Source organism: Taudactylus pleione, unplaced genomic scaffold (assembly GCF_031769625.1).
Source record: "Taudactylus pleione unplaced genomic scaffold, aTauple2 ptg000070l, whole genome shotgun sequence".
Classification (NCBI taxonomy): domain Eukaryota; kingdom Metazoa; phylum Chordata; class Amphibia; order Anura; family Myobatrachidae; genus Taudactylus; species Taudactylus pleione.
The window spans coordinates 957,940-985,607 of record NW_028284472.1 but is presented as its reverse complement, the minus strand read 5'-3'; the positions used below and the strand labels follow the sequence as shown (position 1 = coordinate 985,607).

The 27,668-nt window shown below is 36.9% G+C and overlaps 13 non-coding genes across 13 annotated transcripts; all 13 read left to right on the top strand.

Annotated features, from left to right (window-relative positions):
• The first annotated feature begins 2,325 nt into the window (after positions 1–2,325).
• Positions 2,326–2,397, top strand: TRNAA-UGC (transfer RNA alanine (anticodon UGC)). The gene has a single exon. It is a non-coding gene; the product is annotated as a tRNA-Ala (tRNA).
• An 851-nt stretch (positions 2,398–3,248) lies between these two features.
• TRNAA-UGC (transfer RNA alanine (anticodon UGC)) lies at positions 3,249–3,320 on the top strand. The gene has a single exon. It is a non-coding gene; the product is annotated as a tRNA-Ala (tRNA).
• Positions 3,321–6,005: 2,685 nt separating this feature from the next.
• Positions 6,006–6,077, top strand: TRNAA-UGC (transfer RNA alanine (anticodon UGC)). Its single transcript has one exon. It is a non-coding gene; the product is annotated as a tRNA-Ala (tRNA).
• An 850-nt stretch (positions 6,078–6,927) lies between these two features.
• TRNAA-UGC (transfer RNA alanine (anticodon UGC)) lies at positions 6,928–6,999 on the top strand. The gene has a single exon. It is a non-coding gene; the product is annotated as a tRNA-Ala (tRNA).
• A 6,358-nt stretch (positions 7,000–13,357) lies between these two features.
• TRNAA-UGC (transfer RNA alanine (anticodon UGC)) lies at positions 13,358–13,429 on the top strand. Its single transcript has one exon. It is a non-coding gene; the product is annotated as a tRNA-Ala (tRNA).
• A 3,608-nt stretch (positions 13,430–17,037) lies between these two features.
• Positions 17,038–17,109, top strand: TRNAA-UGC (transfer RNA alanine (anticodon UGC)). The gene has a single exon. It is a non-coding gene; the product is annotated as a tRNA-Ala (tRNA).
• An 851-nt stretch (positions 17,110–17,960) lies between these two features.
• Positions 17,961–18,032, top strand: TRNAA-UGC (transfer RNA alanine (anticodon UGC)). The gene has a single exon. It is a non-coding gene; the product is annotated as a tRNA-Ala (tRNA).
• Positions 18,033–18,883: 851 nt separating this feature from the next.
• Positions 18,884–18,955, top strand: TRNAA-UGC (transfer RNA alanine (anticodon UGC)). Its single transcript has one exon. It is a non-coding gene; the product is annotated as a tRNA-Ala (tRNA).
• An 851-nt stretch (positions 18,956–19,806) lies between these two features.
• On the top strand, positions 19,807–19,878 carry TRNAA-UGC (transfer RNA alanine (anticodon UGC)). Its single transcript has one exon. It is a non-coding gene; the product is annotated as a tRNA-Ala (tRNA).
• Positions 19,879–20,729: 851 nt separating this feature from the next.
• Positions 20,730–20,801, top strand: TRNAA-UGC (transfer RNA alanine (anticodon UGC)). The gene has a single exon. It is a non-coding gene; the product is annotated as a tRNA-Ala (tRNA).
• Positions 20,802–21,652: 851 nt separating this feature from the next.
• TRNAA-UGC (transfer RNA alanine (anticodon UGC)) lies at positions 21,653–21,724 on the top strand. Its single transcript has one exon. It is a non-coding gene; the product is annotated as a tRNA-Ala (tRNA).
• Positions 21,725–23,492: 1,768 nt separating this feature from the next.
• Positions 23,493–23,564, top strand: TRNAA-UGC (transfer RNA alanine (anticodon UGC)). The gene has a single exon. It is a non-coding gene; the product is annotated as a tRNA-Ala (tRNA).
• Positions 23,565–27,170: 3,606 nt separating this feature from the next.
• On the top strand, positions 27,171–27,242 carry TRNAA-UGC (transfer RNA alanine (anticodon UGC)). Its single transcript has one exon. It is a non-coding gene; the product is annotated as a tRNA-Ala (tRNA).
• Positions 27,243–27,668: the final 426 nt, after the last annotated feature.

Below are 27,668 nucleotides of genomic sequence, written 5' to 3'. Positions count from 1 at the left end.
AACAAAAAGAGGATGGACATGGGCTTGGAGGGCAAGCACTTAATGAAATTTCAAAGCATGGAATGATGACAACATATCAACTCTAGATAGATTGTCTGGTGAAGCATTAGTTAGCAATGCCCAAGAGGCAGTCATAGCATGCATCCTTTGTGCCCTTCTACTAAATTCTGACACTGATGACCAAACAGAATGTAAGAATGCCCTCTAGTTAGCAAAACTTGATCAATATCTACACCATTCATTAGTAAAAGTAGGGGATTCTGATGATAAACCAGTCTCTGATGGAGAACTTTAAGAGCATTCCAATGTTTGGAATGGGCATCTCCTTGCATTCTCATCAGCCATGAAAACCATAAAGTCCTTGAAGTCAAGCATGGTATAATGGTTATTCTTCCATCCTCTAAGATGTCCCTAATAACACTGAAAAGTAGTAAATCTCTAGTGAAATGTAAAGCTGCAATCACTTGTGCATAAGAAAATAGCAGCTCCTAGGGGATGTAGCTCAGTGGTAGAGCACATGCTTTGCTTTGCACCGAGTTCATTCCCCGGCATCTCCATGTTTTGCAAAATGCAGCTTTTTACCATATGTAAACTCTCTAGAAGAGCCACAGATAACAAGCAATCAAATAAAAGTACTCTACAGCAACAGTCAAAGTTGAATACAAATCTTAAAAAATCAATCAAATATGATTATATTCAACATTGTCTTCATTCCATTTTTCAAAGTAAAGTTCCCATTGAATGCCTATTGCCATTCTCCTACACTGAGGGAAAACATATGGTAAGTATGAAATAGTTTTTTTATTTTCAGTTGGAACTGAAGGCGACTACCCGAGCAAAGTTTAATAAAAGAGCGAGACAAATAATATAGCAAAACTAATTGATTAAGATTGAGAGACAAGTTCAAACACTTTGTGAACAAAAAGAGGATGGACATGGGCTTGGAGGGCAAGCACTTAATGAAATTTCAAAGCATGGAATGATGACAACATATCAACTCTAGATAGATTGTCTGGTGAAGCATTAGATAGCAATGCCCAAGAGGCAATCATAGCATGCATCCTTTGTGCACTTCTACTAAGTTCTGACACTGATGACCAAAGAGAATGTAAGAAAGCCCTCTAGTTAGCAAATCTTGTTCAATATCCACACCATTCATTAGTAAAAGTAGGGGATTCTGATGATAAACCAGTCTCTGATGGAGAACTTTAAGAGCATTCCAATGTTCGGAATGGGCATCTACTTGCATTCTCATCAGACATGAAAACCATAAATTCCTTGAAGTCAAGCATGGTATAATGGTTATACTTCCATCTTCTAAGATATCCAAAATAACACTGAAAAGTAGTAAATCTCTAGTGAAATGTAAAGCTGCAATCACTTGTGCATAAGAACATAGCAATTCTAAGGGTATGTAGCTCAGTGGTAGAGCACATGCTTTGCTTTGCACCGAGTTCATTCCCCGGCATCTCCATGTTTTGCAAAATGCAGCTTTTTACCATATGTAAACTCTCTAGAAGAGCCACAGATAACAAGCAATCAAATAAAAGTACTCTACAGCAACAGTCAAAGTTGAATACAAATCTTAAAAAATCAATCAAATATGATTATATTCAACATTGTCTTCATTCCATTTTTCAAAGTAAAGTTCCCATTGAATGCCTATTGCCATTCTCCTACACTGAGGGAAAACATATGGTAAGTATGAAATAGTTTTTTTATTTTCAGTTGGAACTGAAGGCGACTACCCGAGCAAAGTTTAATAAAAGAGCGAGACAAATAATATAGCAAAACTAATTGATTAAGATTGAGAGACAAGTTCAAACACTTTGTGAACAAAAAGAGGATGGACATGGGCTTGGAGGGCAAGCACTTAATGAAATTTCAAAGCATGGAATGATGACAACATATCAACTCTAGATAGATTGTCTGGTGAAGCATTAGATAGCAATGCCCAAGAGGCAATCATAGCATGCATCCTTTGTGCACTTCTACTAAGTTCTGACACTGATGACCAAAGAGAATGTAAGAAAGCCCTCTAGTTAGCAAATCTTGTTCAATATCCACACCATTCATTAGTAAAAGTAGGGGATTCTGATGATAAACCAGTCTCTGATGGAGAACTTTAAGAGCATTCCAATGTTCGGAATGGGCATCTACTTGCATTCTCATCAGACATGAAAACCATAAATTCCTTGAAGTCAAGCATGGTATAATGGTTATACTTCCATCTTCTAAGATATCCAAAATAACACTGAAAAGTAGTAAATCTCTAGTGAAATGTAAAGCTGCAATCACTTGTGCATAAGAACATAGCAATTCTAAGGGGATGTAGCTCAGTGGTAGAGCGCATGCTTTGCATGTATGAGGCCCCAGGTTCTATCCCCGGCATCTCCATGTTTTGCAAAATACAACTTTTTACCATATGTAAACTCTCTAGAAGAGCCACAGATAACAGGCAAACCAATAAAAGTACTCTACAGCAATAGTCAAAGTTGAATACAAATCATAAAAAATCAATCAACTATGATTATATTCAACATTGTCTTCATTCCATTTTTCAAAGTAAAGTTCCCATTGAATGCCTATTGCCATTCTCCTACACTGAGGGAAAACATATAGTAAGTAGGAAATAGATTTTTTATTTTCAGTTGGAACTGAAGGCGACTACCCGAGCAAAGTTTAATAAAAGAGCGAGACAAATAATATAGCAAAACTAATTGATTAAGATTGAGAGACAAGTTCAAACACTTTGTGAACAAAAATAGGATGGACATGGGCTTGGAGGGCAAGCACTTAATGAAATTTCAAAGCATGGAATGATGACAACATATCAACTCTAGATAGATTGTCTGGTGAAGCATTAGATAGCAATGCCCAAGAGGCAATCATAGCATGCATCCTTTGTGCACTTCTACTAAGTTCTGACACTGATGACCAAAGAGAATGTAAGAAAGCCCTCTAGTTAGCAAATCTTGTTCAATATCCACACCATTCATTAGTAAAAGTAGGGGATTCTGATGATAAACCAGTCTCTGATGGAGAACTTTAAGAGCATTCCAATGTTCGGAATGGGCATCTCCATGCATTCTCATCAGCCATGAAAACCATAAAGTCCTTGAAGTCAAGCATGGTATAATGGTTATACTTCCATCTTCTAAGATATCCCTAATAACACTGAAAAGTAGTAAATCTCTAGTGAAATGTAAAGCTGCAATCACTTGTGCATAAGAACATAGCAATTCTAAGGGGATGTAGCTCAGTGGTAGAGCGCATGCTTTGCATGTATGAGGCCCCGGGTTCAATACCCGGCATCTCCATGTTTTGCAAAATGCAGCTTTTTACCATATGTAAACTCTCTAGAAGAGCCACAGATAACAAGCAATCCAATAAAAGTACTCTACAGCAATAGTCAAAGTTGAATACAAATCATAAAGAATCAATCAAATATGATTATATTCAACATCGTCTTCATACCATTTTTCAAAGTAAAGTTCCCATTGAATGCCTATTGCCATTCTCCTACACTGAGGGAAAACATATGGTAAGTAGGAAATAGATTTTTTATTTTCAGTGGGAACTGAAGGCGACTACCTGAGCAAAGTTTAATAAAAGAGCGAGACAAATAATATAATAAAACTAATTGATTAAGATTGAGAGACAAGTTCAAACACTTTGTGAACAAAAAGAGGATGGACAAGGGCTTGGAGGGCAAGCACTTAATGAAATTTCAAAGCATGGAATGATGACAACATATCAACTCTAGATAGATTGTCTGGTGAAGCATTAGTTAGCAATGCCCAAGAGGCAGTCATAGCATGCATCCTTTGTGCCCTTCTACTAAATTCTGACACTGATGACCAAACAGAATGTAAGAATGCCCTCTAGTTAGCAAAACTTGATCAATATCTACACCATTCATTAGTAAAAGTAGGGGATTCTGATGATAAACCAGTCTCTGATGGAGAACTTTAAGAGCATTCCAATGTTTGGAATGGGCATCTCCTTGCATTCTCATCAGCCATGAAAACCATAAAGTCCTTGAAGTCAAGCATGGTATAATGGTTATTCTTCCATCCTCTAAGATGTCCCTAATAACACTGAAAAGTAGTAAATCTCTAGTGAAATGTAAAGCTGCAATCACTTGTGCATAAGAAAATAGCAGCTCCTAGGGGATGTAGCTCAGTGGTAGAGCACATGCTTTGCTTTGCACCGAGTTCATTCCCCGGCATCTCCATGTTTTGCAAAATGCAGCTTTTTACCATATGTAAACTCTCTAGAAGAGCCACAGATAACAAGCAATCAAATAAAAGTACTCTACAGCAACAGTCAAAGTTGAATACAAATCTTAAAAAATCAATCAAATATGATTATATTCAACATTGTCTTCATTCCATTTTTCAAAGTAAAGTTCCCATTGAATGCCTATTGCCATTCTCCTACACTGAGGGAAAACATATGGTAAGTATGAAATAGTTTTTTTATTTTCAGTTGGAACTGAAGGCGACTACCCGAGCAAAGTTTAATAAAAGAGCGAGACAAATAATATAGCAAAACTAATTGATTAAGATTGAGAGACAAGTTCAAACACTTTGTGAACAAAAAGAGGATGGACATGGGCTTGGAGGGCAAGCACTTAATGAAATTTCAAAGCATGGAATGATGACAACATATCAACTCTAGATAGATTGTCTGGTGAAGCATTAGATAGCAATGCCCAAGAGGCAATCATAGCATGCATCCTTTGTGCACTTCTACTAAGTTCTGACACTGATGACCAAAGAGAATGTAAGAAAGCCCTCTAGTTAGCAAATCTTGTTCAATATCCACACCATTCATTAGTAAAAGTAGGGGATTCTGATGATAAACCAGTCTCTGATGGAGAACTTTAAGAGCATTCCAATGTTCGGAATGGGCATCTACTTGCATTCTCATCAGACATGAAAACCATAAATTCCTTGAAGTCAAGCATGGTATAATGGTTATACTTCCATCTTCTAAGATATCCAAAATAACACTGAAAAGTAGTAAATCTCTAGTGAAATGTAAAGCTGCAATCACTTGTGCATAAGAACATAGCAATTCTAAGGGGATGTAGCTCAGTGGTAGAGCACATGCTTTGCTTTGCACCGAGTTCATTCCCCGGCATCTCCATGTTTTGCAAAATGCAGCTTTTTACCATATGTAAACTCTCTAGAAGAGCCACAGATAACAAGCAATCAAATAAAAGTACTCTACAGCAACAGTCAAAGTTGAATACAAATCTTAAAAAATCAATCAAATATGATTATATTCAACATTGTCTTCATTCCATTTTTCAAAGTAAAGTTCCCATTGAATGCCTATTGCCATTCTCCTACACTGAGGGAAAACATATGGTAAGTATGAAATAGTTTTTTTATTTTCAGTTGGAACTGAAGGCGACTACCCGAGCAAAGTTTAATAAAAGAGCGAGACAAATAATATAGCAAAACTAATTGATTAAGATTGAGAGACAAGTTCAAACACTTTGTGAACAAAAAGAGGATGGACATGGGCTTGGAGGGCAAGCACTTAATGAAATTTCAAAGCATGGAATGATGACAACATATCAACTCTAGATAGATTGTCTGGTGAAGCATTAGATAGCAATGCCCAAGAGGCAATCATAGCATGCATCCTTTGTGCACTTCTACTAAGTTCTGACACTGATGACCAAAGAGAATGTAAGAAAGCCCTCTAGTTAGCAAATCTTGTTCAATATCCACACCATTCATTAGTAAAAGTAGGGGATTCTGATGATAAACCAGTCTCTGATGGAGAACTTTAAGAGCATTCCAATGTTCGGAATGGGCATCTACTTGCATTCTCATCAGACATGAAAACCATAAATTCCTTGAAGTCAAGCATGGTATAATGGTTAGACTTCCATCTTCTAAGATATCCAAAATAACACTGAAAAGTAGTAAATCTCTAGTGAAATGTAAAGCTGCAATCACTTGTGCATAAGAACATAGCAATTCTAAGGGGATGTAGCTCAGTGGTAGAGCGCATGCTTTGCATGTATGAGGCCCCAGGTTCTATCCCCGGCATCTCCATGTTTTGCAAAATACAACTTTTTACCATATGTAAACTCTCTAGAAGAGCCACAGATAACAGGCAAACCAATAAAAGTACTCTACAGCAATAGTCAAAGTTGAATACAAATCATAAAAAATCAATCAACTATGATTATATTCAACATTGTCTTCATTCCATTTTTCAAAGTAAAGTTCCCATTGAATGCCTATTGCCATTCTCCTACACTGAGGGAAAACATATAGTAAGTAGGAAATAGATTTTTTATTTTCAGTGGGAACTGAAGGCGACTACCCGAGCAAAGTTTAATAAAAGAGCGAGACAAATAATATAGTAAAACTAATTGATTAAGATTGAGAGACAAGTTCAAACACTTTGTGAACAAAAAGAGGATGGACATGGGCTTGGAGGGCAAGCACTTAATGAAATTTCAAAGCATGGAATGATGACAACATATCAACTCTAGATAGATTGTCTGGTGAAGCATTAGCTAGCAAGCCCAAGAGGCAGTCATAGCATGCATCCTTTGTGCCCTTCTACTAAATTCTGACACTGATGACCAAACAGAATGTAAGAAAGCCCTCTAGTTAGCAAAATTTGATCAATATCTACACCATTCATTAGTAAAAGTAGGGGATTCTGATGATAAACCAGTCTCTGATGGAGAACTTTAAGAGCATTCCAATGTTCGGAATGGGCATCTCCTTGCATTCTCATCAGCCATGAAAACCATAAAGTCCTTGAAGTCAAGCATGGTATAATGGTTATACTTCCATCTTCTAAGATATCCCTAATAACACTGAAAAGTAGTAAATCTCTAGTGAAATGTAAAGCTGCAATCACTTGTGCATAAGAACATAGCAATTCTAAGGGGATGTAGCTCAGTGGTAGAGCGCATGCTTTGCATGTATGAGGCCCCGGGTTCAATACCCAGCATCTCCATGTTTTGCAAAATGCAGCTTTTTACCATATGTAAACTCTCTAGAAGAGCCACAGATAACAAGCAATCCAATAAAAGTACTCTACAGCAATAGTCAAAGTTGAACACAAATCATAAAGAATCAATCAAATATGATTATATTCAACATCGTCTTCATACCATTTTTCAAAGTAAAGTTCCCATTGAATGCCTATTGCCATTCTCCTACACTGAGGGAAAACATATGGTAAGTAGGAAATAGATTTTTTATTTTCAGTGGGAACTGAAGGCGACTACCTGAGCAAAGTTTAATAAAAGAGCGAGACAAATAATATACTAAAACTAATTGATTAAGATTGAGAGACAAGTTCAAACACTTTGTGAACAAAAAGAGGATGGACAAGGGCTTGGAGGGCAAGCACTTAATTAAATTTCAAAGCATGGAATGATGACAACATATCAACTCTAGATAGATTGTCTGGTGAAGCATTAGTTAGCAATGCCCAAGAGGCAGTCATAGCATGCATCCTTTGTGCCTTTCTACTAAATTCTGACACTGATGACCAAACAGAATGTAAGAATGCCCTCTAGTTAGCAAAACTTGATCAATATCTACACCATTCATTAGTAAAAGTAGGGGATTCTGATGATAAACCAGTCTCTGATGGAGAACTTTAAGAGCATTCCAATGTTTGGAATGGGCATCTCCTTGCATTCTCATCAGCCATGAAAACCATAAAGTCCTTGAAGTCAAGCATGGTATAATGGTTATTCTTCCATCCTCTAAGATGTCCCTAATAACACTGAAAAGTAGTAAATCTCTAGTGAAATGTAAAGCTGCAATCACTTGTGCATAAGAAAATAGCAGCTCCTAGGGGATGTAGCTCAGTGGTAGAGCACATGCTTTGCTTTGCACCGAGTTCATTCCCCGGCATCTCCATGTTTTGCAAAATGCAGCTTTTTACCATATGTAAACTCTCTAGAAGAGCCACAGATAACAAGCAATCAAATAAAAGTACTCTACAGCAACAGTCAAAGTTGAATACAAATCTTAAAAAATCAATCAAATATGATTATATTCAACATTGTCTTCATTCCATTTTTCAAAGTAAAGTTCCCATTGAATGCCTATTGCCATTCTCCTACACTGAGGGAAAACATATGGTAAGTATGAAATAGTTTTTTTATTTTCAGTTGGAACTGAAGGCGACTACCCGAGCAAAGTTTAATAAAAGAGCGAGACAAATAATATAGCAAAACTAATTGATTAAGATTGAGAGACAAGTTCAAACACTTTGTGAACAAAAAGAGGATGGACATGGGCTTGGAGGGCAAGCACTTAATGAAATTTCAAAGCATGGAATGATGACAACATATCAACTCTAGATAGATTGTCTGGTGAAGCATTAGATAGCAATGCCCAAGAGGCTTTCATAGCATGCATCCTTTGTGCACTTCTACTAAGTTCTGACACTGATGACCAAAGAGAATGTAAGAAAGCCCTCTAGTTAGCAAATCTTGTTCAATATCCACACCATTCATTAGTAAAAGTAGGGGATTCTGATGATAAACCAGTCTCTGATGGAGAACTTTAAGAGCATTCCAATGTTCGGAATGGGCATCTACTTGCATTCTCATCAGACATGAAAACCATAAATTCCTTGAAGTCAAGCATGGTATAATGGTTATACTTCCATCTTCTAAGATATCCAAAATAACACTGAAAAGTAGTAAATCTCTAGTGAAATGTAAAGCTGCAATCACTTGTGCATAAGAACATAGCAATTCTAAGGGGATGTAGCTCAGTGGTAGAGCGCATGCTTTGCATGTATGAAGCTCCAGGTTCTATCCCCGGCATCTCCATGTTTTGCAAAATACAACTTTTTACCATATGTAAACTCTCTAGAAGAGCCACAGATAACAGGCAAACCAATAAAAGTACTCTACAGCAATAGTCAAAGTTGAATACAAATCAGAAAAAATCAATCAACTATGATTATATTCAACATTGTCTTCATTCCATTTTTCAAAGTAAAGTTCCCATTGAATGCCTATTGCCATTCTCCTACACTGAGGGAAAACATATGGTAAGTAGGAAATAGATTTTTTATTTTCAGTGGGAACTGAAGGCGACTACCTGAGCAAAGTTTAATAAAAGAGCGAGACAAATAATATAGTAAAACTAATTGATTAAGATTGAGAGACAAGTTCAAACACTTTGTGAACAAAAAGAGGATGGACAAGGGCTTGGAGGGCAAGCACTTAATGAAATTTCAAAGCATGGAATGATGACAACATATCAACTCTAGATAGATTGTCTGGTGAAGCATTAGTTAGCAGTGCCCAAGAGGCAGTCATAGCATGCATCCTTTGTGCCCTTCTACTAAATTCTGACACTGATGACCAAACAGAATGTAAGAATGCCCTCTAGTTAGCAAAACTTGATCAATATCTACACCATTCATTAGTAAAAGTAGGGGATTCTGATGATAAACCAGTCTCTGATGGAGAACTTTAAGAGCATTCCAATGTTTGGAATGGGCATCTCCTTGCATTCTCATCAGCCATGAAAACCATAAAGTCCTTGAAGTCAAGCATGGTATAATGGTTATTCTTCCATCCTCTAAGATGTCCCTAATAACACTGAAAAGTAGTAAATCTCTAGTGAAATGTAAAGCTGCAATCACTTGTGCATAAGAAAATAGCAGCTCCTAGGGGATGTAGCTCAGTGGTAGAGCACATGCTTTGCTTTGCACCGAGTTCATTCCCCGGCATCTCCATGTTTTGCAAAATGCAGCTTTTTACCATATGTAAACTCTCTAGAAGAGCCACAGATAACAAGCAATCAAATAAAAGTACTCTACAGCAACAGTCAAAGTTGAATACAAATCTTAAAAAATCAATAAAATATGATTATATTCAACATTGTCTTCATTCCATTTTTCAAAGTAAAGTTCCCATTGAATGCCTATTGCCATTCTCCTACACTGAGGGAAAACATATGGTAAGTAGGAAATAGATTTTTTATTTTCAGTGGGAACTGAAGGCGACTACCTGAGCAAAGTTTAATAAAAGAGCGAGACAAATAATATAGTAAAACTAATTGATTAAGATTGAGAGACAAGTTCAAACACTTTGTGAACAAAAGGAGGATGGACAAGGGCTTGGAGGGCAAGCACTTAATGAAATTTCAAAGCATGGAATGATGACAACATATCAACTCTAGATAGATTGTCTGGTGAAGCATTAGTTAGCAGTGCCCAAGAGGCAGTCATAGCATGCATCCTTTGTGCCCTTCTACTAAATTCTGACACTGATGACCAAACAGAATGTAAGAATGCCCTCTAGTTAGCAAAACTTGATCAATATCAACACCATTCATTAGTAAAAGTAGGGGATTCTGATGATAAACCAGTCTCTGATGGAGAACTTTAAGAGCATTCCAATGTTTGGAATGGGCATCTCCTTGCATTCTCATCAGCCATGAAAACCATAAAGTCCTTGAAGTCAAGCATGGTATAATGGTTATTCTTCCATCCTCTAAGATGTCCCTAATAACACTGAAAAGTAGTAAATCTCTAGTGAAATGTAAAGCTGCAATCACTTGTGCATAAGAAAATAGCAGCTCCTAGGGGATGTAGCTCAGTGGTAGAGCACATGCTTTGCTTTGCACGGAGTTCATTCCCCGGCATCTCCATGTTTTGCAAAATGCAGCTTTTTACCATATGTAAACTCTCTAGAAGAGCCACAGATAACAAGCAAACCAATAAAAGTACTCTACAGCAATAGTCAAAGTTGAATACAAATCTTAAAAAATCAATCAAATATGATTATATTCAACATCGTCTTCATACCATTTTTCAAAGTAAAGTTCCCATTGAATGCCTATAACCATTCTCCTACACTGAGGGAAAACATATGGTAAGTAGGAAATAGATTTTTTATTTTCAGTGGGAACTGAAGGTGACTACCTGAGCAAAGTTTAATAAAAGAGCGAGACAAATAATATAGTAAAACTAATTGATTAAGATTGAGAGACAAGTTCAAACACTTTGTGAACAAAAAGAGGATGGACATGGGCTTGGAGGGCAAGCACTTAATGAAATTTCAAAGCATGGAATGATGACAGCATATCAACTCTAGATAGATTGTCTGGTGAAGCATTAGCTAGCAAGCCCAAGAGGCAGTCATAGCATGCATCCTTTGTGCCCTTCTACTAAATTCTGACACTGATGACCAAACAGAATGTAAGAAAGCCCTCTAGTTAGCAAAACTTGATCAATATCTACACCATTCATTAGTAAAAGTAGGGGATTCTGATGATAAACCAGTCTCTGATGGAGAACTTTAAGAGCATTCCAATGTTTGGAATGGGCATCTCCTTGCATTCTCATCAGCCATGAAAACCATAAAGTCCTTGAAATCCAGCAAGGTATAATGGTTATCCTTCCATCCTCTAAGATGTCCCTAATAACACTGAAAAGTAGTAAATCTCTAGTGAAATGTAAAGCTGTAATCACTTGTGCATAAGAAAATAGCAGCTCCTAGGGGATGTAGCTCAGTGGTAGAGCGCATGCTTTGCTTTGCACCGAATTCATTCCCTGGCATCTCCATGTTTTGCAAAATACAGCTTTTTACCATATGTAAACTCTCTAGAAGAGCCACAGATAACAGGCAAACCAATAAAAGTACTCTACAGCAATAGTCAAAGTTGAATACAAATCATAAAAAATCAATCAACTATGATTATATTCAACATTGTCTTCATTCCATTTTTCAAAGTAAAGTTCCCATTGAATGCCTATTACCATTCTCCTACACTGAGGGAAAACATATGGTAAGTATGAAATAGTTTTTTTATTTTCAGTTGGAACTGAAGGCGACTACCCGAGCAAAGTTTAATAAAAGAGCGAGACAAATAATATAGCAAAACTAATTGATTAAGATTGAGAGACAAGTTCAAACACTTTGTGAACAAAAAGAGGATGGACATGGGCTTGGAGGGCAAGCACTTAATGAAATTTCAAAGCATGGAATGATGACAACATATCAACTCTAGATAGATTGTCTGGTGAAGCATTAGATAGCAATGCCCAAGAGGCAATCATAGCATGCATCCTATGTGCACTTCTACTAAGTTCTGACACTGATGACCAAAGAGAATGTAAGAAAGCCCTCTAGTTAGCAAATCTTGTTCAATATCCACACCATTCATTAGTAAAAGTAGGGGATTCTGATGATAAACCAGTCTCTGATGGAGAACTTTAAGAGCATTCCAATGTTCGGAATGGGCATCTACTTGCATTCTCATCAGACATGAAAACCATAAATTCCTTGAAGTCAAGCATGGTATAATGGTTATACTTCCATCTTCTAAGATATCCAAAATAACACTGAAAAGTAGTAAATCTCTAGTGAAATGTAAAGCTGCAATCACTTGTGCATAAGAACATAGCAATTCTAAGGGGATGTAGCTCAGTGGTAGAGCACATGCTTTGCTTTGCACCGAGTTCATTCCCCGGCATCTCCATGTTTTGCAAAATGCAGCTTTTTACCATATGTAAACTCTCTAGAAGAGCCACAGATAACAAGCAATCAAATAAAAGTACTCTACAGCAACAGTCAAAGTTGAATACAAATCTTAAAAAATCAATCAAATATGATTATATTCAACATTGTCTTCATTCCATTTTTCAAAGTAAAGTTCCCATTGAATGCCTATTGCCATTCTCCTACACTGAGGGAAAACATATAGTAAGTATGAAATAGTTTTTTTATTTTCAGTTGGAACTGAAGGCGACTACCCGAGCAAAGTTTAATAAAAGAGCGAGACAAATAATATAGCAAAACTAATTGATTAAGATTGAGAGACAAGTTCAAACACTTTGTGAACAAAAAGAGGATGGACATGGGCTTGGAGGGCAAGCACTTAATGAAATTTCAAAGCATGGAATGATGACAACATATCAACTCTAGATAGATTGTCTGGTGAAGCATTAGATAGCAATGCCCAAGAGGCAATCATAGCATGCATCCTTTGTGCACTTCTACTAAGTTCTGACACTGATGACCAAAGAGAATGTAAGAAAGCCCTCTAGTTAGCAAATCTTGTTCAATATCCACACCATTCATTAGTAAAAGTAGGGGATTCTGATGATAAACCAGTCTCTGATGGAGAACTTTAAGAGCATTCCAATGTTCGGAATGGGCATCTCCATGCATTCTCATCAGCCATGAAAACCATAAAGTCCTTGAAGTCAAGCATGGTATAATGGTTATACTTCCATCTTCTAAGATATCCCTAATAACACTGAAAAGTAGTAAATCTCTAGTGAAATGTAAAGCTGCAATCACTTGTGCATAAGAACATAGCAATTCTAAGGGGATGTAGCTCAGTGGTAGAGCGCATGCTTTGCATGTATGAGGCCCCGGGTTCAATACCCGGCATCTCCATGTTTTGCAAAATGCAGCTTTTTACCATATGTAAACTCTCTAGAAGAGCCACAGATAACAAGCAATCCAATAAAAGTACTCTACAGCAATAGTCAAAGTTGAATACAAATCATAAAGAATCAATCAAATATGATTATATTCAACATCGTCTTCATACCATTTTTCAAAGTAAAGTTCCCATTGAATGCCTATTGCCATTCTCCTACACTGAGGGAAAACATATGGTAAGTAGGAAATAGATTTTTTATTTTCAGTGGGAACTGAAGGCGACTACCTGAGCAAAGTTTAATAAAAGAGCGAGACAAATAATATAATAAAACTAATTGATTAAGATTGAGAGACAAGTTCAAACACTTTGTGAACAAAAAGAGGATGGACAAGGGCTTGGAGGGCAAGCACTTAATGAAATTTCAAAGCATGGAATGATGACAACATATCAACTCTAGATAGATTGTCTGGTGAAGCATTAGTTAGCAATGCCCAAGAGGCAGTCATAGCATGCATCCTTTGTGCCCTTCTACTAAATTCTGACACTGATGACCAAACAGAATGTAAGAATGCCCTCTAGTTAGCAAAACTTGATCAATATCTACACCATTCATTAGTAAAAGTAGGGGATTCTGATGATAAACCAGTCTCTGATGGAGAACTTTAAGAGCATTCCAATGTTTGGAATGGGCATCTCCTTGCATTCTCATCAGCCATGAAAACCATAAAGTCCTTGAAGTCAAGCATGGTATAATGGTTATTCTTCCATCCTCTAAGATGTCCCTAATAACACTGAAAAGTAGTAAATCTCTAGTGAAATGTAAAGCTGCAATCACTTGTGCATAAGAAAATAGCAGCTCCTAGGGGATGTAGCTCAGTGGTAGAGCACATGCTTTGCTTTGCACCGAGTTCATTCCCCGGCATCTCCATGTTTTGCAAAATGCAGCTTTTTACCATATGTAAACTCTCTAGAAGAGCCACAGATAACAAGCAATCAAATAAAAGTACTCTACAGCAACAGTCAAAGTTGAATACAAATCTTAAAAAATCAATCAAATATGATTATATTCAACATTGTCTTCATTCCATTTTTCAAAGTAAAGTTCCCATTGAATGCCTATTGCCATTCTCCTACACTGAGGGAAAACATATGGTAAGTATGAAATAGTTTTTTTATTTTCAGTTGGAACTGAAGGCGACTACCCGAGCAAAGTTTAATAAAAGAGCGAGACAAATAATATAGCAAAACTAATTGATTAAGATTGAGAGACAAGTTCAAACACTTTGTGAACAAAAAGAGGATGGACATGGGCTTGGAGGGCAAGCACTTAATGAAATTTCAAAGCATGGAATGATGACAACATATCAACTCTAGATAGATTGTCTGGTGAAGCATTAGATAGCAATGCCCAAGAGGCAATCATAGCATGCATCCTTTGTGCACTTCTACTAAGTTCTGACACTGATGACCAAAGAGAATGTAAGAAAGCCCTCTAGTTAGCAAATCTTGTTCAATATCCACACCATTCATTAGTAAAAGTAGGGGATTCTGATGATAAACCAGTCTCTGATGGAGAACTTTAAGAGCATTCCAATGTTCGGAATGGGCATCTACTTGCATTCTCATCAGACATGAAAACCATAAATTCCTTGAAGTCAAGCATGGTATAATGGTTATACTTCCATCTTCTAAGATATCCAAAATAACACTGAAAAGTAGTAAATCTCTAGTGAAATGTAAAGCTGCAATCACTTGTGCATAAGAACATAGCAATTCTAAGGGGATGTAGCTCAGTGGTAGAGCACATGCTTTGCTTTGCACCGAGTTCATTCCCCGGCATCTCCATGTTTTGCAAAATGCAGCTTTTTACCATATGTAAACTCTCTAGAAGAGCCACAGATAACAAGCAATCAAATAAAAGTACTCTACAGCAACAGTCAAAGTTGAATACAAATCTTAAAAAATCAATCAAATATGATTATATTCAACATTGTCTTCATTCCATTTTTCAAAGTAAAGTTCCCATTGAATGCCTATTGCCATTCTCCTACACTGAGGGAAAACATATGGTAAGTATGAAATAGTTTTTTTATTTTCAGTTGGAACTGAAGGCGACTACCCGAGCAAAGTTTAATAAAAGAGCGAGACAAATAATATAGCAAAACTAATTGATTAAGATTGAGAGACAAGTTCAAACACTTTGTGAACAAAAAGAGGATGGACATGGGCTTGGAGGGCAAGCACTTAATGAAATTTCAAAGCATGGAATGATGACAACATATCAACTCTAGATAGATTGTCTGGTGAAGCATTAGATAGCAATGCCCAAGAGGCAATCATAGCATGCATCCTTTGTGCACTTCTACTAAGTTCTGACACTGATGACCAAAGAGAATGTAAGAAAGCCCTCTAGTTAGCAAATCTTGTTCAATATCCACACCATTCATTAGTAAAAGTAGGGGATTCTGATGATAAACCAGTCTCTGATGGAGAACTTTAAGAGCATTCCAATGTTCGGAATGGGCATCTACTTGCATTCTCATCAGACATGAAAACCATAAATTCCTTGAAGTCAAGCATGGTATAATGGTTAGACTTCCATCTTCTAAGATATCCAAAATAACACTGAAAAGTAGTAAATCTCTAGTGAAATGTAAAGCTGCAATCACTTGTGCATAAGAACATAGCAATTCTAAGGGGATGTAGCTCAGTGGTAGAGCGCATGCTTTGCATGTATGAGGCCCCAGGTTCTATCCCCAGCATCTCCATGTTTTGCAAAATACAACTTTTTACCATATGTAAACTCTCTAGAAGAGCCACAGATAATAGGCAAACCAATAAAAGTACTCTACAGCAATAGTCAAAGTTGAATACAAATCAGAAAAAATCAATCAACTATGATTATATTCAACATTGTCTTCATTCCATTTTTCAAAGTAAAGTTCCCATTGAATGCCTATTGCCATTCTCCTACACTGAGGGAAAACATATGGTAAGTAGGAAATAGATTTTTTATTTTCAGTGGGAACTGAAGGCGACTACCTGAGCAAAGTTTAATAAAAGAGCGAGACAAATAATATAGTAAAACTAATTGATTAAGATTGAGAGACAAGTTCAAACACTTTGTGAACAAAAAGAGGATGGACAAGGGCTTGGAGGGCAAGCACTTAATGAAATTTCAAAGCATGGAATGATGACAACATATCAACTCTAGATAGATTGTCTGGTGAAGCATTAGTTAGCAGTGCCCAAGAGGCAGTCATAGCATGCATCCTTTGTGCCCTTCTACTAAATTCTGACACTGATGACCAAACAGAATGTAAGAAAGCCCTCTAGTTAGCAAAACTTGATCAATATCTACACCATTCATTAGTAAAAGTAGGGGATTCTGATGATAAACCAGTCTCTGATGGAGAACTTTAAGAGCATTCCAATGTTTGGAATGGGCATCTCCTTGCATTCTCATCAGCCATGAAAACCATAAAGTCCTTGAAATCCAGCAAGGTATAATGGTTATCCTTCCATCCTCTAAGATGTCCCTAATAACACTGAAAAGTAGTAAATCTCTAGTGAAATGTAAAGCTGTAATCACTTGTGCATAAGAACATAGCAGCTCCTAGGGGATGTAGCTCAGTGGTAGAGCGCATGCTTTGCATGTATGAGGCCCCAGGTTCTATCCCCGGCATCTCCATGTTTTGCAAAATACAGCTTTTTACCATATGTAAACTCTCTAGAAGAGCCACTGATAACAGGCAAACCAATAAAAGTACTCTACAGCAATAGTCAAAGTTGAATACAAATCATAAAAAATCAATCAACTATGATTATATTCAACATTGTCCTCATTCCATTTTTCAAAGTAAAGTTCCCATTGAATGCCTATTACCATTCTCCTACACTGAGGGAAAACATATGGTAAGTATGAAATAGTTTTTTTATTTTCAGTTGGAACTGAAGGCGACTACCCGAGCAAAGTTTAATAAAAGAGCGAGACAAATAATATAGCAAAACTAAAAGATTAAGATTGAGAGACAAGTTCAAACACTTTGTGAACAAAAAGAGGATGGACATGGGCTTGGAGGGCAAGCACTTAATGAAATTTCAAAGCATGGAATGATGACAACATATCAACTCTAGATAGATTGTCTGGTGAAGCATTAGATAGCAATGCCCAAGAGGCAATCATAGCATGCATCCTTTGTGCACTTCTACTAAGTTCTGACACTGATGACCAAAGAGAATGTAAGAAAGCCCTCTAGTTAGCAAATCTTGTTCAATATCCACACCATTCATTAGTAAAAGTAGGGGATTCTGATGATAAACCAGTCTCTGATGGAGAACTTTAAGAGCATTCCAATGTTCGGAATGGGCATCTACTTGCATTCTCATCAGACATGAAAACCATAAATTCCTTGAAGTCAAGCATGGTATAATGGTTATACTTCCATGTTCTAAGATATCCAAAATAACACTGAAAAGTAGTAAATCTCTAGTGAAATGTAAAGCTGCAATCACTTGTGCATAAGAACATAGCAATTCTAAGGGGATGTAGCTCAGTGGTAGAGCGCATGCTTTGCATGTATGAGGCCCCAGGTTCTATCCCCGGCATCTCCATGTTTTGCAAAATACAACTTTTTACCATATGTAAACTCTCTAGAAGAGCCACAGATAACAGGCAAACCAATAAAAGTACTCTACAGCAATAGTCAAAGTTGAATACAAATCAGAAAAAATCAATCAACAATGATTATATTCAACATTGTCTTCATTCCATTTTTCAAAGTAAAGTTCCCATTGAATGCCTATTGCCATTCTCCTACACTGATGGAAAACATATGGTAAGTAGGAAATAGATTTTTTATTTTCAGTGGGAACTGAAGGCGACTACCTGAGCAAAGTTTAATAAAAGAGCGAGACAAATAATATAGTAAAACTAATTGATTAAGATTGAGAGACAAGTTCAAACACTTTGTGAACAAAAAGAGGATGGACAAGGGCTTGGAGGGCAAGCACTTAATGAAATTTCAAAGCATGGAATGATGACAACATATCAACTCTAGATAGATTGTCTGGTGAAGCATTAGTTAGCAGTGCCCAAGAGGCAGTCATAGCATGCATCCTTTGTGCCCTTCTACTAAATTCTGACACTGATGACCAAACAGAATGTAAGAAAGCCCTCTAGTTAGCAAAACTTGATCAATATCTACACCATTCATTAGTAAAAGTAGGGGATTCTGATGATAAACCAGTCTCTGATGGAGAACTTTAAGAGCATTCCAATGTTTGGAATGGGCATCTCCTTGCATTCTCATCAGCCATGAAAACCATAAAGTCCTTGAAATCCAGCAAGGTATAATGGTTATCCTTCCATCCTCTAAGATGTCCCTAATAACACTGAAAAGTAGTAAATCTCTAGTGAAATGTAAAGCTGCTATCACTTGTGCATAAGAACATAGCAATTCTAAGGGGATGTAGCTCAGTGGTAGAGCGCATGCTTTGCATGTATGAGGCCCCAGGTTCTATCCCCGGCATCTCCATGTTTTGCAAAATACAACTTTTTACCATATGTAAACTCTCTAGAAGAGCCACAGATAACAGGCAAACCAATAAAAGTACTCTACAGCAATAGTCAAAGTTGAATACAAATCAGAAAAAATCAATCAACTATGATTATATTCAACATTGTCTTCATTCCATTTTTCAAAGTAAAGTTCCCATTGAATGCCTATTGCCATTCTCCTACACTGATGGAAAACATATGGTAAGTAGGAAATAGATTTTTTATTTTCAGTGGGAACTGAAGGCGACTACCTGAGCAAAGTTTAATAAAAGAGCGAGACAAATAATATAGTAAAACTAATTGATTAAGATTGAGAGACAAGTTCAAACACTTTGTGAACAAAAAGAGGATGGACAAGGGCTTGGAGGGCAAGCACTTAATGAAATTTCAAAGCATGGAATGATGACAACATATCAACTCTAGATAGATTGTCTGGTGAAGCATTAGTTAGCAGTGCCCAAGAGGCAGTCATAGCATGCATCCTTTGTGCCCTTCTACTAAATTCTGACACTGATGACCAAACAGAATGTAAGAAAGCCCTCTAGTTAGCAAAACTTGATCAATATCTACACCATTCATTAGTAAAAGTAGGGGATTCTGATGATAAACCAGTCTCTGATGGAGAACTTTAAGAGCATTCCAATGTTTGGAATGGGCATCTCCTTGCATTCTCATCAGCCATGAAAACCATAAAGTCCTTGAAATCCAGCAAGGTATAATGGTTATCCTTCCATCCTCTAAGATGTCCCTAATAACACTGAAAAGTAGTAAATCTCTAGTGAAATGTAAAGCTGTAATCACTTGTGCATAAGATCATAGCAGCTCCTAGGGGATGTAGCTCAGTGGTAGAGCGCATGCTTTGCATGTATGAGGCCCCAGGTTCTATCCCCGGCATCTCCATGTTTTGCAAAATACAGCTTTTTACCATATGTAAACTCTCTAGAAGAGCCACAGATAACAGGCAAACCAATAAAAGTACTCTACAGCAATAGTCAAAGTTGAATACAAATCATAAAAAATCAATCAACTATGATTATATTCAACATTGTCTTCATTCCATTTTTCAAAGTAAAGTTCCCATTGAATGCCTATTACCATTCTCCTACACTGAGGGAAAACATATGGTAAGTATGAAATAGTTTTTTTATTTTCAGTTGGAACTGAAGGCGACTACCCGAGCAAAGTTTAATAAAAGAGCGAGACAAATAATATAGCAAAACTAATTGATTAAGATTGAGAGACAAGTTCAAACACTTTGTGAACAAAAAGAGGATGGACATGGGCTTGGAGGGCAAGCACTTAATGAAATTTCAAAGCATGGAATGATGACAACATATCAACTCTAGATAGATTGTCTGGTGAAGCATTAGATAGCAATGCCCAAGAGGCAATCATAGCATGCATCCTTTGTGCACTTCTACTAAGTTCTGACACTGATGACCAAAGAGAATGTAAGAAAGCCCTCTAGTTAGCAAATCTTGTTCAATATCCACACCATTCATTAGTAAAAGTAGGGGATTCTGATGATAAACCAGTCTCTGATGGAGAACTTTAAGAGCATTCCAATGTTCGGAATGGGCATCTACTTGCATTCTCATCAGACATGAAAACCATAAATTCCTTGAAGTCAAGCATGGTATAATGGTTATACTTCCATCTTCTAAGATATCCAAAATAACACTGAAAAGTAGTAAATCTCTAGTGAAATGTAAAGCTGCAATCACTTGTGCATAAGAACATAGCAATTCTAAGGGGATGTAGCTCAGTGGTAGAGCGCATGCTTTGCATGTATGAGGCCCCAGGTTCTATCCCCGGCATCTCCATGTTTTGCAAAATACAACTTTTTACCATATGTAAACTCTCTAGAAGAGCATCAGATAACAGGCAAACCAATAAAAGTACTCTACAGCAATAGTCAAAGTTGAATACAAATCAGAAAAAATCAATCAACTATGATTATATTCAACATTGTCTTCATTCCATTTTTCAAAGTAAAGTTCCCATTGAATGCCTATTGCCATTCTCCTACACTGAGGGAAAACATATGGTAAGTATGAAATAGTTTTTTTATTTTCAGTGGGAACTGAAGGCGACTACACGAGCAAAGTTTAATAAAAGAGCGAGACAAATAATATAGCAAAACTAATATATTAAGATTCAGAGACAAGTTCAAACACTTTGTGAACAAAAAGAGGATGGACATTGGCTTGGAGGACAAGCACTTAATGAAATTTCAAAGCATGGAATGATGACAACATATCAACTCTAGATAGATTGTCTGGTGAAGCATTAGATAGCAATGCCCAAGAGGCAATCATAGCATGCATCCTTTGTGCACTTCTACTAAGTTCTGACACTGATGACCAAAGAGAATGTAAGAAAGCCCTCTAGTTAGCAAATCTTGTTCAATATCCACACCATTCATTAGTAAAAGTAGGGGATTCTGATGATAAACCAGTCTCTGATGGAGAACTTTAAGAGCATTCCAATGTTCGGAATGGGCATCTACTTGCATTCTCATCAGACATGAAAACCATAAATTCCTTGAAGTCAAGCATGGTATAATGGTTATACTTCCATCTTCTAAGATATCCAAAATAACACTGAAAAGTAGTAAATCTCTAGTGAAATGTAAAGCTGCAATCACTTGTGCATAAGAACATAGCAATTCTAGGGGGATGTAGCTCAGTGGTAGAGCGCAAGCTTTGCATGTATGAGGCCCCAGGTTCTATCCCCGGCATCTCCATGTTTTGCAAAATACAACTTTTTACCATATGTAAACTCTCTAGAAGAGCCACAGATAACAGGCAAACCAATAAAAGTACTCTACAGCAATAGTCAAAGTTGAATACAAATCATAAAAAATCAATCAACTATGATTATATTCAACATTGTCTTCATTCCATTTTTCAAAGTAAAGTTCCCATTGAATGCCTATTGCCATTCTCCTACACTGAGGGAAAACATATAGTAAGTAGGAAATAGATTTTTTATTTTCAGTGGGAACTGAAGGCGACTACCCGAGCAAAGTTTAATAAAAGAGCGAGACAAATAATATAGTAAAACTAATTGATTAAGATTGAGAGACAAGTTCAAACACTTTGTGAACAAAAAGAGGATGGACATGGGCTTGGAGGGCAAGCACTTAATGAAATTTCAAAGCATGGAATGATGACAACATATCAACTCTAGATAGATTGTCTGGTGAAGCATTAGTTAGCAATGCCCAAGAGGCAGTCATAGCATGCATCCTTTGTGCCTTTCTACTAAATTCTGACACTGATGACCAAACAGAATGTAAGAATGCCCTCTAGTTAGCAAAACTTGATCAATATCTACACCATTCATTAGTAAAAGTAGGGGATTCTGATGATAAACCAGTCTCTGATGGAGAACTTTAAGAGCATTCCAATGTTTGGAATGGGCATCTCCTTGCATTCTCATCAGCCATGAAAACCATAAAGTCCTTGAAGTCAAGCATGGTATAATGGTTATTCTTCCATCCTCTAAGATGTCCCTAATAACACTGAAAAGTAGTAAATCTCTAGTGAAATGTAAAGCTGCAATCACTTGTGCATAAGAAAATAGCAGCTCCTAGGGGATGTAGCTCAGTGGTAGAGCACATGCTTTGCTTTGCACCGAGTTCATTCCCCGGCATCTCCATGTTTTGCAAAATGCAGCTTTTTACCATATGTAAACTCTCTAGAAGAGCCACAGATAACAAGCAATCAAATAAAAGTACTCTACAGCAACAGTCAAAATTGAATACAAATCTTAAAAAATCAATCAAATATGATTATATTCAACATTGTCTTCATTCCATTTTTCAAAGTAAAGTTCCCATTGAATGCCTATTGCCATTCTCCTACACTGAGGGAAAACATATGGTAAGTATGAAATAGTTTTTTTATTTTCAGTTGGAACTGAAGGCGACTACCCGAGCAAAGTTTAATAAAAGAGCGAGACAAATAATATAGCAAAACTAATTGATTAAGATTGAGAGACAAGTTCAAACACTTTGTGAACAAAAAGAGGATGGACATGGGCTTGGAGGGCAAGCACTTAATGAAATTTCAAAGCATGGAATGATGACAACATATCAACTCTAGATAGATTGTCTGGTGAAGCATTAGATAGCAATGCCCAAGAGGCTTTCATAGCATGCATCCTTTGTGCACTTCTACTAAGTTCTGACACTGATGACCAAAGAGAATGTAAGAAAGCCCTCTAGTTAGCAAATCTTGTTCAATATCCACACCATTCATTAGTAAAAGTAGGGGATTCTGATGATAAACCAGTCTCTGATGGAGAACTTTAAGAGCATTCCAATGTTCGGAATGGGCATCTACTTGCATTCTCATCAGACATGAAAACCATAAATTCCTTGAAGTCAAGCATGGTATAATGGTTATACTTCCATCTTCTAAGATATCCAAAATAACACTGAAAAGTAGTAAATCTCTAGTGAAATGTAAAGCTGCAATCACTTGTGCATAAGAACATAGCAATTCTAAGGGGATGTAGCTCAGTGGTAGAGCGCATGCTTTGCATGTATGAAGCCCCAGGTTCTATCCCCGGCATCTCCATGTTTTGCAAAATACAACTTTTTACCATATGTAAACTCTCTAGAAGAGCCACAAATAACAGGCAAACCAATAAAAGTACTCTACAGCAATAGTCAAAGTTGAATACAAATCAGAAAAAATCAATCAACTATGATTATATTCAACATTGTCTTCATTCCATTTTTCAAAGTAAAGTTCCCATTGAATGCCTATTGCCATTCTCCTACACTGAGGGAAAACATATGGTAAGTAGGAAATAGATTTTTTATTTTCAGTGGGAACTGAAGGCGACTACCTGAGCAAAGTTTAATAAAAGAGCGAGACAAATAATATAGTAAAACTAATTGATTAAGATTGAGAGACAAGTTCAAACACTTTGTGAACAAAAAGAGGATGGACAAGGGCTTGGAGGGCAAGCACTTAATGAAATTTCAAAGCATGGAATGATGACAACATATCAACTCTAGATAGATTGTCTGGTGAAGCATTAGTTAGCAGTGCCCAAGAGGCAGTCATAGCATGCATCCTTTGTGCCCTTCTACTAAATTCTGACACTGATGACCAAACAGAATGTAAGAATGCCCTCTAGTTAGCAAAACTTGATCAATATCTACACCATTCATTAGTAAAAGTAGGGGATTCTGATGATAAACCAGTCTCTGATGGAGAACTTTAAGAGCATTCCAATGTTTGGAATGGGCATCTCCTTGCATTCTCATCAGCCATGAAAACCATAAAGTCCTTGAAGTCAAGCATGGTATAATGGTTATTCTTCCATCCTCTAAGATGTCCCTAATAACACTGAAAAGTAGTAAATCTCTAGTGAAATGTAAAGCTGCAATCACTTGTGCATAAGAAAATAGCAGCTCCTAGGGGATGTAGCTCAGTGGTAGAGCACATGCTTTGCTTTGCACGGAGTTCATTCCCCGGCATCTCCATGTTTTGCAAAATGCAGATTTTTACCATATGTAAACTCTCTAGAAGAGCCACAGATAACAAGCAAACCAATAAAAGTACTCTACAGCAATAGTCAAAGTTGAATACAAATCTTAAAAAATCAATCAAATATGATTATATTCAACATCGTCTTCATACCATTTTTCAAAGTAAAGTTCCCATTGAATGCCTATAGCCATTCTCCTACACTGAGGGAAAACATATGGTAAGTAGGAAATAGATTTTTTATTTTCAGTGGGAACTGAAGGTGACTACCTGAGCAAAGTTTAATAAAAGAGCGAGACAAATAATATAGTAAAACTAATTGATTAAGATTGAGAGACAAGTTCAAACACTTTGTGAACAAAAAGAGGATGGACATGGGCTTGGAGGGCAAGCACTTAATGAAATTTCAAAGCATGGAATGATGACAACATATCAACTCTAGATAGATTGTCTGGTGAAGCATTAGCTAGCAAGCCCAAGAGGCAGTCATAGCATGCATCCTTTGTGCCCTTCTACTAAATTCTGACACTGATGACCAAACAGAATGTAAGAAAGCCCTCTAGTTAGCAAAACTTGATCAATATCTACACCATTCATTAGTAAAAGTAGGGGATTCTGATGATAAACCAGTCTCTGATGGAGAACTTTAAGAGCATTCCAATGTTTGGAATGGGCATCTCCTTGCATTCTCATCAGCCATGAAAACCATAAAGTCCTTGAAATCCAGCAAGGTATAATGGTTATCCTTCCATCCTCTAAGATGTCCCTAATAACACTGAAAAGTAGTAAATCTCTAGTGAAATGTAAAGCTGTAATCACTTGTGCATAAGAACATAGCAGCTCCTAGGGGATGTAGCTCAGTGGTAGAGCGCATGCTTTGCATGTATGAGGCCCCAGGTTCTATCCCCAGCATCTCCATGTTTTGCAAAATACAGCTTTTTACCATATGTAAACTCTCTAGAAGAGCCACAGATAACAGGCAAACCAATAAAAGTACTCTACAGCAATAGTCAAAGTTGAATACAAATCATAAAAAATCAATCAACTATGATTATATTCAACATTGTCTTCATTCCATTTTTCAAAGTAAAGTTCCCATTGAATGCCTATTACCATTCTCCTACACTGAGGGAAAACATATGGTAAGTATGAAATAGTTTTTTTATTTTCAGTTGGAACTGAAGGCGACTACCTGAGCAAAGTTTAATAAAAGAGCGAGACAAATAATATAGTAAAACTAATTGATTAAGATTGAGAGACAAGTTCAAACACTTTGTGAACAAAAAGAGGATGGACAAGGGCTTGGAGGGCAAGCACTTAATGAAATTTCAAAGCATGGAATGATGACAACATATCAACTCTAGATAGATTGTCTGGTGAAGCATTAGTTAGCAGTGCCCAAGAGGCAGTCATAGCATGCATCCTTTGTGCCCTTCTACTAAATTCTGACACTGATGACCAAACAGAATGTAAGAATGCCCTCTAGTTAGCAAAACTTGATCAATATCTACACCATTCATTAGTAAAAGTAGGGGATTCTGATGATAAACCAGTCTCTGATGGAGAACTTTAAGAGCATTCCAATGTTTGGAATGGGCATCTCCTTGCATTCTCATCAGCCATGAAAACCATAAAGTCCTTGAAGTCAAGCATGGTATAATGGTTATTCTTCCATCCTCTAAGATGTCCCTAATAACACTGAAAAGTAGTAAATCTCTAGTGAAATGTAAAGCTGCAATCACTTGTGCATAAGAAAATAGCAGCTCCTAGGGGATGTAGCTCAGTGGTAGAGCACATGCTTTGCTTTGCACGGAGTTCATTCCCCGGCATCTCCATGTTTTGCAAAATGCAGATTTTTACCATATGTAAACTCTCTAGAAGAGCCACAGATAACAAGCAAACCAATAAAAGTACTCTACAGCAATAGTCAAAGTTGAATACAAATCTTAAAAAATCAATCAAATATGATTATATTCAACATCGTCTTCATACCATTTTTCAAAGAAAAGTTCCCATTGAATGCCTATAGCCATTCTCCTACACTGAGGGAAAACATATGGTAAGTAGGAAATAGATTTTTTATTTTCAGTGGGAACTGAAGGTGACTACCTGAGCAAAGTTTAATAAAAGAGCGAGACAAATAATATAGTAAAACTAATTGATTAAGATTGAGAGACAAGTTCAAACACTTTGTGAACAAAAAGAGGATGGACATGGGCTTGGAGGGCAAGCACTTAATGAAATTTCAAAGCATGGAATGATGACAACATATCAACTCTAGATAGATTGTCTGGTGAAGCATTAGCTAGCAAGCCCAAGAGGCAGTCATAGCATGCATCCTTTGTGCCCTTCTACTAAATTCTGACACTGATGACCAAACAGAATGTAAGAAAGCCCTCTAGTTAGCAAAACTTGATCAATATCTACACCATTCATTAGTAAAAGTAGGGGATTCTGATGATAAACCAGTCTCTGATGGAGAACTTTAAGAGCATTCCAATGTTCGGAATGGGCATCTACTTGCATTCTCATCAGACATGAAAACCATAAATTCCTTGAAGTCAAGCATGGTATAATGGTTATACTTCCATCTTCTAAGATATCCAAAATAACACTGAAAAGTAGTAAATCTCTAGTGAAATGTAAAGCTGCAATCACTTGTGCATAAGAACATAGCAATTCTAAGGGGATGTAGCTCAGTGGTAGAGCGCATGCTTTGCATGTATGAGGCCCCAGGTTCTATCCCCGGCATCTCCATGTTTTGCAAAATACAACTTTTTACCATATGTAAACTCTCTAGAAGAGCCACAGATAACAGGCAAACCAATAAAAGTACTCTACAGCAATAGTCAAAGTTGAATACAAATCAGAAAAAATCAATCAACTATGATTATATTCAACATTGTCTTCATTCCATTTTTCAAAGTAAAGTTCCCATTGAATGCCTATTGCCATTCTCCTACACTGATGGAAAACATATGGTAAGTAGGAAATAGATTTTTTATTTTCAGTGGGAACTGAAGGCGACTACCTGAGCAAAGTTTAATAAAAGAGCGAGACAAATAATATAGTAAAACTAATTGATTAAGATTGAGAGACAAGTTCAAACACTTTGTGAACAAAAAGAGGATGGACAAGGGCTTGGAGGGCAAGCACTTAATGAAATTTCAAAGCATGGAATGA